Below are 16249 nucleotides of genomic sequence, written 5' to 3'. Positions count from 1 at the left end.
CTCTGCCTCCGCCCCCAGCTGCGTCCTGGTGCAGAGGGTCACCCCACGGTCGGGTGAGATGCCTCGGTCCTCGGCAGAGAGTGATCATATTGTCTGTTGCTTTTCTTTTTTCTTTTTTTTTTTTTTTGAGACCGAGTTTTGCCCTAGGTGCCCAGGCTGGAGTGCAGTGGTGCGACCTTGGCTCACCGCAGCTTCCACCTCCCGGGTTCAAGTGATTCTCCTGCCCCAGCCTCACGAGTAGGTGGGATTACAGGCGTGCACCACCACGCCCAGCTAACTTTTTGTGTTTTTAGTAGAGACGGGTTTTCTCCATGTTGGTCAGGCTGGTCTCGAACTCCCAACCTCAGGTGATTTGCCCACCTCGGCTTTCCAAAGTACAGGGATTACAGGCGTGAGCCACCACGCCTGGCCTCGTCTGTTGCTTTTCTAGCATATTGTAACTCCGTAAATGCTGTATTCTGTAACCAGAGGCACCTCCCTTTCACAACGGCTCCAGTTGAGAGGATGGTCCCAGGCAGGAAGGAACCCGGAGAGCTTCCGGGCCTGTCTCGGCCCCAACCCTAGGCTGCTGCACAGGGTTTTGTCGAGAACACAGAAGCTGCTCCCCGGGCCGGGCGCGGCGGCTCACGCCTGTCATCCCAGGACTTTGGGAGGCTGAGGCGGGTGGATCACTTGAGGTGAGGAGTTCAAGACCAGCCTGGCCAACATGATGAAACCCCATCTCCACTAAAAATACCAAAAAAAATTGGCGGGCATGGTGGCAGGTGCCCATAGTCCCAGCTCCTCAGGAGGCAGAGGCAGGAGAATCACTGGAACCCGGGAGATGGAGGTTGCAGTGAGCTGAGATCACACCGTTGCTCTCCAGCCTGGGGAACAGAGCGAGACTACGTCTCAAAAACATAAAAACGAAAGAACAGCTCCCTGAAGGTCACCTAAACTTTGGTGGACTGTGAATTCCTGTTTCCCACAAGCCAAGGTTGGGCACCGGCACCCCCATGCCAGAGACAGAGAAACTGAGGCCTGGCTGTCAGGCCCGAGGTCACCCCACCTGTGAGTGTCTGAACCTGGCAGAGCCCTGGCGGGGCCTCTGGCTCAGGACCCCGCCTCCAGCACCCCTCTTCTCCACCCCTGCAATCGCAGGAAGAACCGAGAGCTGCAGGGGCAGAGTTTCTGGTTCAGCCGCGACCTCTGTCAGCTCCCAAAAATCACACACCAAAAAGTCACAAAATGCAAAGAACAGCTGCCCCGGGATTGCCGGGTCTAGTGCTGAAGAGGCCTGGCTGTGGGAGACAGGTGTGCACTTCAGGTCTCCAGCAGAGCTTCTCACCCGGGTGGCTCGTGCCCCAGGGCACACTTAGCTGGACAGCATCTGGGGACACAAGTGGTTGCTGCAATGGTGGGGGTAGAGGCGAGGGATGCTGCTCAGCCCCCTGCAGGGCCCAGGACAGCCCCACCCCAGAGAATGATCTGGCCCCAGTGTCCACAGAGCCTGGGCGGTGAAAGGGGAACCGTGGATGAGCGATGCTCTTTAGACTGTCCTCAGCTCAGCAGCAGCAGCGTGTCCTAGAGGCGCGGTAGAAACTCTTAAGTCTTGGGCCCCACTCCAGGCCAGGCGCAGTGGCTCACGCCTGCAATCCCAGCACTTTGAGAAGCTGAGGAAGGGGGATGGCTTGATCCCAGGAGTTCAAGATCAGCCTGGGCAGGATGGTGACCCTCAGCTGGGCGCAGTGGCTCACGCCTGTAATCCCAGCACTGTGGGAGGCCGAGGCGGGCAGATCACCTGAGGTCAGGAGTTCGAGACTAGCCTGGCCAACATAGTGAAACCCTGTCTCTACTAAAAATACAAAAATTAGCCTTGCATGGTGGTGGGCGCCTGTAATCCCAGCTACTTGGGAGACTGAGGCAGGAGAATCGCTTGAACCCAGGAGGCGGAGGTTGCAGTGAGCCGAGATCGCACCACTGCACTTCAACCTGGGCAACAAGAGTGAAACTGCATCTCAAAAACAAAAAATATGATGGTGAGCCTCCATCTGTACCAAAAAAAAAATTTAGCCAGACATGGTGGTGCTCATTTGTAGTCCCTGCTCCTCAGGAGGCTGAGGCAGGAGGATCACTGGAGCCTGGGAGTTTGAGGTTGTTGTGAGTTATTATCACACCGCTGTACTCCAGCCTGGGCAAAAGAGCAAGACTTTGTCTCAAAAAATAAAAAATAGGCCAGGCACAGTGGCTCACGCCTGTAGTCCCAACTCTTTGGGAGGCCAAGGTGGGCAGATCACGAGGTCAGGAGATCAAGACCATCCTGGCTAACATGGGGAAACCTCATCTCTACTAAAAATACAAAAACTAGGCGGGCGTGGTTGCAGGCGCCTGTAGTCCCAGCTACTCAGGAGACGGAGGCAAGAGAATGGTGTGAACCTGGGAGGCGGAGCTTGCAGTGAGCCGAGATCGCGGCCACTGCACTCCAGCCTGGGCGATAAAGCGAGACTCCGTCTCAAAAAAAAAAAAAAATTAAAAATAAGTCAGGGCCGGGCTCGGCGGCTCACACCTGTCATCCCAGCACTTTGGAAGGCCGAGGCGGGCAGATCACTTGAAGTCAGGAGTTCAAGACTAGCCCGGCCAATGTGGTGAAACCCCGTCTCTACTAAAAATGCAACAATTAGCCGGGCGTGGTGATGCACACCTGTAATCCCAGCTACTCGGGAGGCTGAGGCAGGAGAATCGCTTGAACCTGGAGGTGGAGGTTGCAGTGAGTCAAGATGGCACCGCTGCACTCCAGCCCGGGCGACAGAGTGAGTGAGACTCTTATCTCAAAAGAAAAAAAAAAATTAGATACGTGTGTGGGCCCCAGTTGTATGTTCATCAAACCCTCTAGCGCCCACCAAATTTAAGACCCAATGGTCCCTCTGTGTCCTGCTTCTTGTATTTAGCCAGCCCCTCCACTCCCATTGGATCTGCATCCTATTTATTTATATTTTTTTGAGATGGAGTTTCGCTATTGCTGCCTAGGCTGGAGTGCAGTGGAGTGCAATGGCGTGATCTTGGCTCACTGCAATCTCCACCTCCCAGGTTCAAGCGATTCTCCTGCCTCAACCTCCCCGAGTAGCTGGGACTACAGGCACCCGCCACCACGCCCAGCTAATTTTTGTATTTTGGGTAGAGACAAGGTTTCACCACATTGGCCGGGCCAGTCTTGAACTCCTGACCTCAGGTGATCTGCCCGTCTCGGCCTCCCAGAGTGCTGGGATGACAGGTGTGAGCCACTGCGCCTGGCTGGATCCGCATTGTAAGTCAAACAGCCCAGGTGATGGCGATGCCCCTGTTTGGAGAAGCCCCACTACGGGAAACACCTGCAGACACTGTTGCAGGAGGCACGTAGCCGGCACGTAGCCCAGCCGCAGCCGACTCGCCCTTCAGTCTTGGTAGACGACCTCGGCTTATTTCCTCCCATCTCGTGTCCATCACTGGGAAAGCCTGTACAGCCTCTTCCCGGTTGACCCCGAACCCAGCCCAAGCCTTTAAGAGACCCCGGAAAGTTTCTGTTTTGGAATCACCTCAGGGTGGAGAGGAGGAGGGGCGGCGAGGGGGAGCTGTCATCCCAGAACCAGCGGCTTCTCTGTGCCACTTGATGAGAAGCGTGTCATAGATAACGGCGTGTCGATCCCACGCAAGTTAGAAATAGGGTATTTCTGAATATTCCTGTCAGAGATGCACGGAGCAAAGAAATGGTAATTAAACTTGGGTTTTGTGTAAGTCGTGACTCGGGGCTCCAGGAGTAGGTTGAACCTCCCAAGTGTAATCATGGAATTAGGAAGGCTCTGCCCTCTGCTTCTCTGCGCGCTTGGGGTGCGGTTCCTACAGAAGCTGACCCTGCAGGGGCTACGTTGCAAACCCCTCCAGAGTAAGTCCCAGGAAGCCACGCGGAGGAAACAAATAGTGGTTTTCTTTTTTGCAGAATTGGTGCTTCTCAATGGGGGCAGTTGTCCTCCCCGGGACACAGGGTGATGTCTGGGGACATCTGTGGTTGTCACGACTGGGGGTTGCGCCTGGCATGGAGTGGGTGGAGGCCAGGGACGCTGCTCAGCACCCTGCAGTGCCCAAGATGCCCCCACTCCAGAGAATAATTCAGCCCCAAATGTCCATAGCACAGAGGAGGAGAAGCCCAGCCACATGATACTCTCTAGATAAATGTGTCAAATAAATCCATGTCCCAAACTGTTTTGCCATTAGGAAAAATAATTTGTCACTGGCTCTGGAATGTCCCGGTATCTTTGAAGGAAAAGATTTCACCCCAAACTGAGTAACATGAAAACCTAAAATAAGTCGGGCGCAGTGGCTCACGCCTGTAATCCCAGCACTTTGGGAGCCCAAGGCGAGCGGATCACCAGGTCAGGAGATCGAGACCATCCTTGCTAACCCAGTGAAACCCCGTCTCCACTAAAAATGCAAAAAATTCTCTGGGCGTGGTGGCGGGCACCTGTAGTCCCAGCTGCTCCAGAGGCTGAGGCAGGAGAATAGTGTGAGCCTGGGAGGCGGAGCTTGCAGTGAGCTGAGATCACGCCACTGCACTCCAGCCTGGGCAACAGAGCGAGACTCCGTCTCAAAAGGAAAAAAAAAAGAAAAGAAAACCTCAAATGAAGTGACCTTCCCCATCCTGTTCTCCATCTTTCCAAAATATCTTATTTCAAATTATTCTTTTTAGAGACAGGATCTGGCTCTGTTGCCTAGGCTGGAGTGCAGCAGCATGACCATAGCTCACTGTAGCCTCAACCTCCTCGGCTCAAGTGATCCTCCCACCTCAGCTTTTCAAGTAGCTGGGACTACAGCCATAGATCACCACGCCCAGCTAATTTTATTTATTGGTTTTAAATTTTATTTATTTTTTGAGACAGAGTCACACGCTGTCACCCACGCTGGAGTGCAGTGGCACGATCTCAGCTCACTGCAAGCCTCAACCTCCTGGGTTCAAGCAATTCTCCTGCCTCAGCCTCAACAGTAGCTGGGATTACAGGTGTGCGCCACCATGCCTGGCTGATTATTTTGTGTTTTTAGTAGAGATGGGGTTTTGCCATGTTGGCCAATTTGGTCTCGAACTCCTCATCTCAAATGATCCACCGGCCTCGGCCTCCCAAATTGCTGGGATTACAGGGGTGAGCTACCGCACACAGCCTATTTTTAAATTTTAGATTCAGGGGTACATGTGTCCTCCCTCCCTCCTTTCCTTCCTCCCTCCCTCCCTTTCCTCACTTCTTCCCTTCCTTCCTCCTGCCTTACTATGGTATCGACATGAACCTGGCCAACATGGTGAAACTCCATCTCTACTAAAGATACAAAAATTAGCTGAGCGTGGTGGCAGGCATCTGTAATCCCAGCTCCTCGGGAGGCTGAGGCAGGAGAATCTCTTGAACTGGGAGGCAGAGGTTGCAGTGAGCTGAGATCACACCACTGCACTTCAGCCTGGACGACAGAGCGAGACTGTCCCAAATAAAATAATAAAAAATAATAAAATAAAAAGGCCAGGCACAGTGGCTCACGCCTGTCATCCCAGCACTTTGGGAGGCCCGAGGCGGGAGGATCACCTGAGGCCAGGAGTTCGAGACCAGTCTCACCAACATGGAGAAACCCCATCTCTGCTACAAATACGAAATTAGCTGGGCGTGGTGGTGCACGCCTGTAATCCCAGCTACTCGGGAGGCTGAGACAGGAGGATCGCTTGAACCCGGGAGTTGGAGGTTGCAGTGAGCTGAGGTTGTGCCACTGCACTTCAGCCTGGGCGACAGAGCGAGACTCCGCCTCTAAATAAATAAATAAATAAATAATAATAAAAATTAACATTGGGTTGGAGACCAAACACCCGGCCTTCAGCCTGGGCAACAGAGCGAGACTCCGCCTCTAAACAAACAAACAAATAATAAAAAAAAAATTAACATTGGGTTGGAGACCAAACACCCCGGATGTGGTCTCCGAAATGGGGAGCCGGGGCGATTCCGCACGGAGCCGCCAGGGGGCGCGGCAGCCACGGGCACCCACGTGCGTCCGCAGCTGCCAGGGCTGCGATCGACAAGGCGTGGCTCCTCCTGCAGCCACCCGGGGCCAGAGCCTAGGGACCGCCCTGCTCCTAGAGATTTGCTCTTAGAACCGGGTCTCCTCTCAGAATGACACGGAGAATACGTCCTCCGAAGCAGGGATGCCCTACTGGGTCCTCGTGCTTTGATGGAGCCAAGAGGATGCACGCAGTGGACTAGGGAGCCAGGCTGGCCCTGCATAGCTGTGGGATGCAGAGTCAACGACGTGGGGCGCGGTAGCCTGGGCTCGTGAGCACGCGCGAAGCCCACCAGAAACCAGAAATTCTCATCAGCTCACGGTGGTCCTGAATTCTTGCCAAGCCCAGGTAGACTTGAGGAGCCCCGTTCCTCTGTCTCCCTCTCTTTTGTTAATTGTGCTTTTTCAACCTGTATACATTTTTATTTACTTATTTATATTTTTTAACTTTAATTTTTTTTTTTTTTTGAGACGGAGTCTTGCTCTATCCCCCAGGCTAGAGTGCAGTGCCATGATCTCGGCTCACTGCAACCTCCGCCTCCTGGGTGCAAGTGATTCTCATGTCTCAGCCTCCAGAGTAGCTGGGACTATAGTCACACACCACCACGTCTGGCTATTTGTGTGTGTGTGTATTTATAGTAGAGACAGGGTGTCTCCATGTTGGCCAGGCTGGTCTTGAACTCCTGGCCTCAGGTAATCCACCTGTCTCGGCCTCCCAAAGTGCTGGGAATACAGGTGTAAGCCACCACGCTCAGTCAATTTTTATTTATTTTTGAGACAAAGTCTCTCTTTCTGTGTGTCTCCTTTCCAGGCTGGAGAGCAGTGGTGCAGTCACGGCTCATCCCAGCCTCTACCTCCTGGGCTCAAGCTGTCCTCCGGCCTCAGCCTTCCGAGTACCCGGGACTACAGGCATATGCCATCATGCCTGGATAATTTTTTTTTTTTTTTTTTTAGAGATGGGGTCTTGCGGTGTGGCCCAGGCTGGTCTCAGACTCTTGGCCTTAAGCAGTCCTCCCACCTTGGCCTCCCAAAGTTGGGATTACAGGTGGGTGCCACTGTGCCAGGCTTCTTCTTCTGTTTCTTCTTCTTTTATTTTATTTTTTTTTGAGACATAGGTTCCCCAGGCTGGAGTGCAGTGGCACCATTGTAGCTCACGGTAGCCTTGAGCTTCTGGGCTCAAGTGATCCCCTTACTTCAGCCTCCTGAGTAGCTGGGACTACAGGCATTTCAAAGACTTTTAATGGCAGTGAAACATACCTACACCAAAGTGCTCAAATTATAAGCAAACTTCATGGGCAGGGCGCGGTGGCTCACACCTGTAATCCCAGCACTTTGGGAGGCCGAGGCGGGTGGATCACCTGAGGTCAGGAGTTCGACACCAGCCTGGCCAACATGGCGAAACCCCATTTCTACTAAAAAATACCAACATTAGCTGGGTGTGGTGGCGGGCATCTGTAATCCCAGCTACTCGGGAGACTGAGGCAGGAGAATCGCTTGAACCCGGGAAGTGGAGGTTGCAGTGAGCCGAGATCATGCCACTGCACTCCAGCCTGGGCAACAAAAGCGAGACTCCATCTCAAAAGAAGCAAACATCATGATGAATTTATTTTCACGAGGGGAACACGCCCATATCATTGGCACCTACACCAAGAAAGCAAACCTAAGCAGTTCCCCCACACTCCTGCTACTCACTGCCTACCCAAAGGATGACACTGACCTAGCGTTTGATGCCATGGATGGGTGGTGCCTGGTTTTTTGTTGTTGTTGTTGTTGTTGTTGTTGTTGTTGTTGTTTTTGAGACGGAGTCTCGCTCTGTCACCCAGGCTGGAGTGCAGTGGCCAGATCTCGGCTCACTGCAAGCTCCACCTCCCGGGTTCACGCCATTCTCCTGCCTCAGCCTCCCGAGTAGCTGGGACTACAGGCACCCGCCACCTCACCCGGCTAGTTTTTTGTAATTTTTAGTAGAGACGGGGTTTCACCGTGTTAGCCAGGATGGTCTCGATCTCCTGACCTCATGATCCGCCCGTCTCGGCCTCCCAAAGTGCTGGGATTACAGGCTTGAGCCACCGCGCCCGGCCAAGTGGTGCCTCTTTTTGAGAGTTATACAAATACAATCTGCAAAAGGTAAAGCCACAAGTGTTTCAGAAGAAAATATAGGGTCTATTTTAGGGTAGGCAAAATTTTCTTAGAGAGAAAGCAAAAAGCACTAACCATAAAGTTTTTTTGTTTTTTTTTTTTTTTCCTTTTTCTTTGAGACAGAGTTTCACTCTTTTTACCCAGGCTGGAGTGCAATGGCGAGATCTCGGCTCACTGCAACCTCTGCCTCCAGGGTTCACACGATTCTCCTGCCTCGACCTCCCGAGTAGCTGGGATTACAGGTGCCACCACCACGCCTGGCTAATTTTGTATTTTTAGTAGAGACGGGGTTTCTCCATCTTGGTCAGGCTGGTCTTGAACTCCCAGCCTCAGGTGATCTGCCCACCTCAGCCTCCCAAAATGCTGGGATTACAGGTGTGAGCCACCGCACCCGGCCAAGTTTGTTTGTTTGTTTGTTTTTAATCAACAACTAGACTGCATTAAAATAATGATGCCATTAAAATAGAGGGATAAATTGACCCATTGAGTGGGTGAAGACATTTGCAATATGTACTTTATAAAATTATCAAGTACTCCTACCGATCAGTGAGAAGAAGAGAGATGACCCAATTCTCTTAACGGGCAAAACACTTGGAAAGACATTTCGGCCAGGCGCGGTGGCTCACGCCTCTAATCCCAGCACTTTGGAAGGCTGAGGTGGGTGGATCACAAGGTCAGGAGATCGAGACCATCCTGGCTAACACAGTGAAACCCCGTCTCTATTAAAAATACAAAAAATTGGCCGGGCGCGGTGGCTCAAGCCTGTAATCCCAGCACTTTGAGAGGCCGATGCGGGTGGATCACGAGGTCAGGAGATCGAGACCATCCTGGCTAACATGGTGAAACCCCGTCTCTACTAAAAATACAAAAACTAGCCGGGCGTGGTGGCGGGCGCCTGTAGTCCCAGCTACTCGGAGGCTGAGGCGGGAGAATGGCGGGAACCCGGGAGGCGGAGCTTGCAGTGAGCTGAGATCCGGCCACAGCACTCCAGCCTGGGTGACACAGCGAGACTCCGTCTCAAAAAAAAAAAATACAAAAAATACAAAAAATTCAAGCCTGTAATCCCAGCACTTTGGGAGGCCGAGACGGGTGGATCACGAGGTCAGGAGATCAAGACCACCCTGGCTAACACGGTGAAACCCCGTCTCTACTAAAAAATACAAAAAATTAGCCAGGTGAGGTGGCGGGCGCCTGTAGTCCCAGCTACTCGGGAGGCTGAGGCAGGAGAATGGCGGGAACCCGGGAGGCGGAGCTTGCAGTGAGCTGAGATCCGGCCACAGCACTCCAGCCTGGGCGACAGAGCGAGACTCCGTCTCAAAAAAAAAAAAAAAAATACAAATACTAATATGAGACTTATGTTGTACTCCTGGTTTTACTCTGGGGTGCTATAGTCTAAGTAACTGATGACAATTACACAGGTGCTGTATGTAAAAATGACTNAAAAAATACAAAAAATTCAAGCCTGTAATCCCAGCACTTTGGGAGGCCGAGACGGGTGGATCACGAGGTCAGGAGATCAAGACCACCCTGGCTAACACGGTGAAACCCCGTCTCTACTAAAAAATACAAAAAATTAGCCAGGTGAGGTGGTGGGCGCCTGTAGTCCTAGCTACTCGGCAGGCTGAGGCAGGAAAGTGGCATAAACCCAGGAGGCAGAGCTTGCAGTGAGCTGAGATCCGGCCACTGCACTCCAGCCTGGGCAACAGAGTGAGACTCCGTCTCAAAAAAAAAAAAAAAGAAAAAAAAAATTAGCTGGGCATGGCGGCGGGGGCCTGTAGTCCCAGCTACTCGGGAGGCTGAGGCAGGAGAATGGCATGAACCCGGGAGGCGGAGGTTGCAGTGAGCTGAGATCACGCCACTGCACTCCAGCCTGGGCAACAGAGCGAGACTCCGTCTCAAAACAGACAAAACAAAACCATAACAGCAAACAACTACACCAGAATAGCTCAAGTTGAAGGACCTGAAAAACAAGTGCTAGCCAGGTGTGGTGACACACACCTATAGTCCCAGCTATTCGGGAGGCTGAGGCGGATGGATTGCTTGAATCCAGGAGTTCAAGACCAGCCTGAGCAACATGGGAAGACTCTGTCTCTACACACGCAAAATAATAGGCTGGGCTTGGTGGCTCATGCTGTAATCTCAGCACTTTCGGAGGCTGAGTCAGGACGATCACTTGAGACCAGGAGTTCAACACCAGCTTAAGTGACATAGTAAGACTCCAGCCTGGCCAATATGGTGAAACCCCATCTCTACTAAAAATACAAAAAGTAGCCAGGCATGGTGGCGGGCGCCTCTAATCCCATCTACTTGGGAGAATGAGGCAGGAGAATCGCTGGAACCTGGGAGGTGGAGGTTGCAATGAGCTGAGATCACGCCATTGAACTCCAGCCTGGGCTACAGAGGGAGACTCTATCTCAAAAAAAAAAAAAAAAAAAAGGGATCTTTACAGTTGAAAAACCTGACATATGTCAGCCAGGTGACCCAGTCAGTGTCAACAGTGGTAAGTCATGTTGACTGCATGGACGTTGACATGATGTGGTGAGGATGGCACCTCACTTCTACAGTCTTCCTCAAAAACATACAACAGAAACACAACTCCAGTCCAATGGTGAGAAAACTATCAGGAAGCCTCCAATCAAGAAATATTCCAGGCCGGGCACGGTGGCTCACGCCTGTCATCCCAGCACTTTGAGCGGCCGAGGTGGGTGGATCATGAGGTCAGGAGATCAAGACCATCCTGGCTAACACGGGGAAACCCCGTCTCTACTAAAAAGACAAAAAAATTAGCTGGGCGTGGTGGCAGATGCCTGTAGTCCCAGCTACTCAGGAGGCTGAGGCAGGAGAATGGCGTGAACCCGGGAGGCGGAGCTTGCAGTGAACCGAGATCGTGCCACTGCACTCCAGCCTGGGCGACAGAGTGAGACTCCGTCTCAAAAAAAAAAAAGAAAGAAAGAAATATTCCGCAACATATCTGACCCGTCCTCCTCAAAACTGTCCGGGTCATCAAATACGAGGAACGTCTGAGAAACTGTCACAGCAAGAGGGGTCTAAGAAGATGTGATGGCCGGGCGCCATGGCTCACGCCTGTAATCCCAGCACTTTGGGAGGCCGAGATGGGCGGATCATGAGGTCAGGAGATCGAGACCATCCTGACTAACACGGTGAAACCCCGTCTCTACTAAAAATACAAAACTTAGCCGGGCGTGGTGGCGGGAGCCTGTAGTCCCAGCTACTCAGGAGGCTGAGGCAGGAGAATTGGCGTGAACCCGAGAGCGGAGCTTGCAGTGAGCTGAGATCTGGCCACTGCACCCCAGCCTGGGCGACTGAGCGAGACTCCATCTCAAAAAAAAAAAAAAAAAAAAAAAAAAGAAGATGTGATGAGTAAATGTCACGTGAGGCGGGGCGCGGTGGCTCACGTCTGTCATCCTAGCACTGTGGGAGGCTGAGGCAGGAGGATCACTTGAGGTCAGGAGTTCGAGACCAGTGTGGCCAACATGGAGAAACCCCGTTTCTACTAAAAATACAAAAAATTAGCAGAGCATGGTGGCGAGCGCCTGTAGTCCCAGATACTTGGGAGACGGAGGCACGAGAATCACTTGAACCTGGAAGGTGGAGGTTGCAATGAGCTGAGATTGTACCACTGCACTCCAGCCTGGGCGACAAGAGTGAGACTCCGTCTCCAGGAAAAAAAAAAAACCCAAAACCAAAAACAAACAAACAAACAAAAACACCACGTTTATATTTCAGTGAATTTTCTTTTTCTTTTTTCTTTTTGCGATGGAGTTTCACTCTTGTTGCCCAGGCTGGAGTGCAATGGCGCAATCTCGGCTCACTGCAACCTTCGCCTCCCGGATTCAAGCGATTCTCCTGCCTCAGCCTCCCGAGTAGCTGGGATTACGGACATGCGCCACCACGCCCGGCTAATTTTGTATTTTTAATAGAGGCAGGGTTTCTCCATTTTGGTCAGGCTGGTCTTGAACTCCCGACCACAGGTGATCCACCAGCCTCAGCCTCCCAAAGTGCTGGGATTACAGGCCTGAGCCATCGCACCTGGCTTGCAGTGAATTTTCTTATGCTCTTCACCTAGATTCACTTATTCTTAACATTTTGCCAAATTTTCTTTTTTTCTTCTTATGTGTGTGTATATGTGTATAATAATCATTATTATTTTTTGCCGAACAATTCAAATGAAAGTTCCAGACATCATGTATTGTATATCTCCTGAGAACAAAGACATTCTATTACATAAATACAGTATAATTGTTAAATTCAGGAAATTAAACAATATCGAATATTGGCATAACATGATTATTTAATATGCAGTCTATATTCAAATTTTGTCCGTTGTTTGTTTTTTTGTTTTGTTTTTGTTTTTGAGATGGAGTTTTGCTCTTGTCGCCCAGGCTGGAGTGCAGTGGACAAATCTCAGCTCCCTGTAGCCTCCGCCCCCTGGGTTCAAGTGATTCTCCCACCTAGCTGGTATTACAGGTCCAGCTAATTTTTGTATTTTTAGTAGAGACAGGGTTTCACTATGTTGGCCAGCCTGGTCTCAAACTCCTGATCTCAGGTGATCCACCTGCCTTGGCCTCCCACAGTGCTGGAATTACAGGCGTGAGCCACCGCACCCGGCCCTTTTTGTTGTTGTTTTTTTGTTTGTTTGTTTGTTTCGGTTTTTGAGACAGGGTCTTGCTCTGTTGCCCAGGCTGGAGGTCAGTGGCAGAATCATAGTTCACTGTAGCCTTGAACTCCTGGGCTGAAGCACTCCTCGCTCCTCCCAGTAGCTGGGGTGACAGGTGTGCGTCACCACACCTGGGAAATTAAAATTTGGGGTTTTTTTGTTCGTTTGTTTGTTGTTTTTTGTAGAGACAGGGTCTCACTATGTTGCTCAGGCTGGTCTTGAACTCCAGGGCTCAAACGATCCTCCTGCCTGAGCTTCCCAAAGTGCTGGGATTATAAGGCATGAGCCACCGTGCCCGGCATCTTGTTTTATTTTGTATTTTCGTGATTATCTTCCTGGATTGAGACTCTTTTCTTATATTTATTCACCTCTTATATTGGTTCTCCTGTGAATTGCTCATTCATCTTCCTTCCCATTTTTATTTGAGGATGTTTATTTTCTATCAGGGGCTCTGTCTCATATAATATCAACATTTTTCTCCCAGCCTGTTTCTTGTTATTAAACCCATTCATGGTGTTGTTTTTTTTTTTTTTTTTTTTACTATGGAAGCTTTTTGAAATACTCAATGCAGTCAACTGTGTCAGTATTTTTTTTTTTTTTTTGAGAGAGATAGGGTCTCATCAGCTTGCTCAGGCTTGTCTCCCAACTCCTGGGCTCAAGAGATCCTCCTACCTCAGCCTCCCAGAGTGCTGGGATGATAGGCATGCATCACTGTGCCACTTTTATTTTATTTTATTGTTTAGTATTTTTTTCTATTGCACTCTGAAGACACCTGCTCCTACATAGCTTCTGGTGCATAGGAGGTTTTCAAAAACACACGCTGAATGAATCAAAGCCCAAACCTTACGTAGCTCCTTCTCTGAGCAGCCTGATTCTCCAAACAATTATGAATAAATATCGCATGCTATGAATTCCCCTTAGGAAGTAGTCGTCCTGTGGCGTCTACCTGGTGTGCTCGTGTTCCAAGCCATCTTTTTCTTGTCATGAGTTATGGAAAACAGAAACAGAGTCAGATCACTCTGCATCTGATCATAAAAATAGCTACCACAAACTGCGTGTTCCACAAGATGATGTCAGCTCCACGCAGGCAGAAAATGGCATTAAATGCTAAGAACTTGTAGATGCCTCATTTATAGCCTCTGCAAAACTGAACTCTGTCTTTTGACGCCTTCAATCTCTGTGCCTCCTCCGGTCTTTCCTATTTTAGCGAGCACCAGGATCCATCCGATGGTGCAAAGCTGAAAATCAGGAGTCATCCCCAACACCTCCTTCTCCTGCAACCCACACGGACACACCAGTGCCAAGTCCTGTCAATTCATCCTCCAAAACATTTCTCAGACTCACTCACTGTCCTTTCTCCTGTCAATGCCCTCAGCTAAACTACCATCAAGTCTTAGAAATAGAGATAGGGTCTCACTATGTTGCCCAGGCTGGTCTCGAACTCCTGGGCTCAAGCGATCTTCCTTCCTTGGCTTCCCCATGTACTAGGATTACAGGCGTGTGCCAAGGCACCCAGCCCAACTCTTGCCCAGAGGACTCTGAAGTAGTCTCCCTGCTTCCATTCTTGCTTCTCTGTAATTCAGGCTTTCTTTACACACGAGTCGAAATAATCTTAAGACATAAAATTAGATGACAACCCTCACCTACTTAACATCCTTCAATGAATCACACTGCACTTACGGTAACATCCAATTCCACAGCACGGTCTATGGGACTGTCCCTAATCTCCCATCTCCCCACTGCTCATGGATGTTTAGCCAGGCTGGCTTTCCAACTCCTCAAATGCAGCAAACCCTTTTCCATCTTTTGTCAACTATCCTCTCTCCTCTCCCTGCTTCTCAGTACTTTTTTTTTTTTTTTTTTTGAGATGGAACCTTGCTCTACTGCCCAGACTGGAGTGCAGTGGCATGATCTTGGCTCACTGCAACCTCCACCTCACGAGTTCAAGCAATTCTCCTACCTCAGCCTCCCGAGTAGCTGGGATTACAGGTGCCCACCTCCACGCCCTGCTAGTTTTCTTTTTTTTTTTTTTGAGATAGTCTCGCTCTGTCACCCAGGCTATAGTGCAGTGGTGTGATCTCGGCTCACTGCAAGCTCCACCTCCCGGGTTCATGCAATTCTCCTGCCTCAGCCTCCCGAGTAGCTGGGACTACAGGCGCCCGCCAGCACGCCTGGCTAATTTTTTTGTATTTTTTAGTGGAGACGGGATTTCACTGTATTAGCCAGGATGGTCTCGATCTCCTGACCTCGTAATCTGCCCGCCTCAGCCTCCCAAAGTGCTGGAATTACAGGCGTGAGTCACCGCGCCTGGCCATGCCCTGCTAATTTTTTATATTTTTGGTAGAGACGGGGTTTCACCATGTTGGCCAGGCTGGTCTTGAACTCCTGACCTCAAGTGGTCTGCCCACCTCAGCCTCCCAAAGTGCTGGGATTACAGGTGTGAGCCACCGCACCCAGCCTTCTCAGTATATTTGACTTGGCTAATTCCTGCAGAGAAGTCTCTCTCTTTCTTTCTTCACAGAACTTAGTATGACCTATAGTTTTTCTAGTATGTAGGCGTATTAGTTATCTATTGCCATATGACAATTTTTCCCCCAAACTTAGTGCCACCAGGCATGGTGGCTCATGCCTGTAATCTCAGCACTTTGGGAGGCTGAGGTGGGAGGATTTCCTGAATCCAGGCGTTTGAGACTGGCTTGTGTGACATTAGGTAAAAAATTAGCTAGGCATGGTGGCACATGCTCCCAGGTACTCGGGAGGCTGAGGTGGGAGGACTGCTCGAGCCCAGGAGGTCATGGCTACAGTGAGCTATGATTGCACCACTGCACTCCAGCCTGGGTGATGGGGCAGGACCCTCTCTCAAAATACAAGCAAACAAACACAAAACTAAGTGGCTTGAAACAGCATTTATTATCTCAGTTTCTCTGGATGAGGAATTCAGGTGCAGTTCATATGGGTCTTCTGTTTTCACAGTCTTTGTCTTTCTTTCTTTCTTTCTTTTTTCTTTTTTTTTGAGACGGAGTCTCGCTCTGTCGCCCAGGCTGGAGTGCAGTGGCCAGATCTTAGCTCACTGCAAGCTCCGCCTCCCGGGTTCCTGCCATTCTCCTGCCTCAGCCTCCGGAGTAACTGGGACTACAGGCGCCCGCCACCTGTAGTCTTTTGTATTTTTTAGTGGAGACGGGGTTTCACCATATTAGCCAGGATGGTCTCGATCTCCCGACCTCGTGATCCGCCCACCTTGGCCTCCCAAAGTGCTGGGATTACAGGCTTGAGCCACTGCGCCCGGTTGTTTTTCTTTCTTTTCTTCTTTCCTTCTTTCAATCTTTCTTTCAATCTTTCTTTCTTTCTTTCTTTCTTTCTTTCTTTCTTTCTTTCTTTCTTTCTTTCTTTCTTTCT

This window comes from Theropithecus gelada, unplaced genomic scaffold (genome assembly GCF_003255815.1).
Source record: "Theropithecus gelada isolate Dixy unplaced genomic scaffold, Tgel_1.0 HiC_scaffold_16096, whole genome shotgun sequence".
Classification (NCBI taxonomy): domain Eukaryota; kingdom Metazoa; phylum Chordata; class Mammalia; order Primates; family Cercopithecidae; genus Theropithecus; species Theropithecus gelada.
This window is presented reverse-complemented; position numbering follows the sequence as displayed.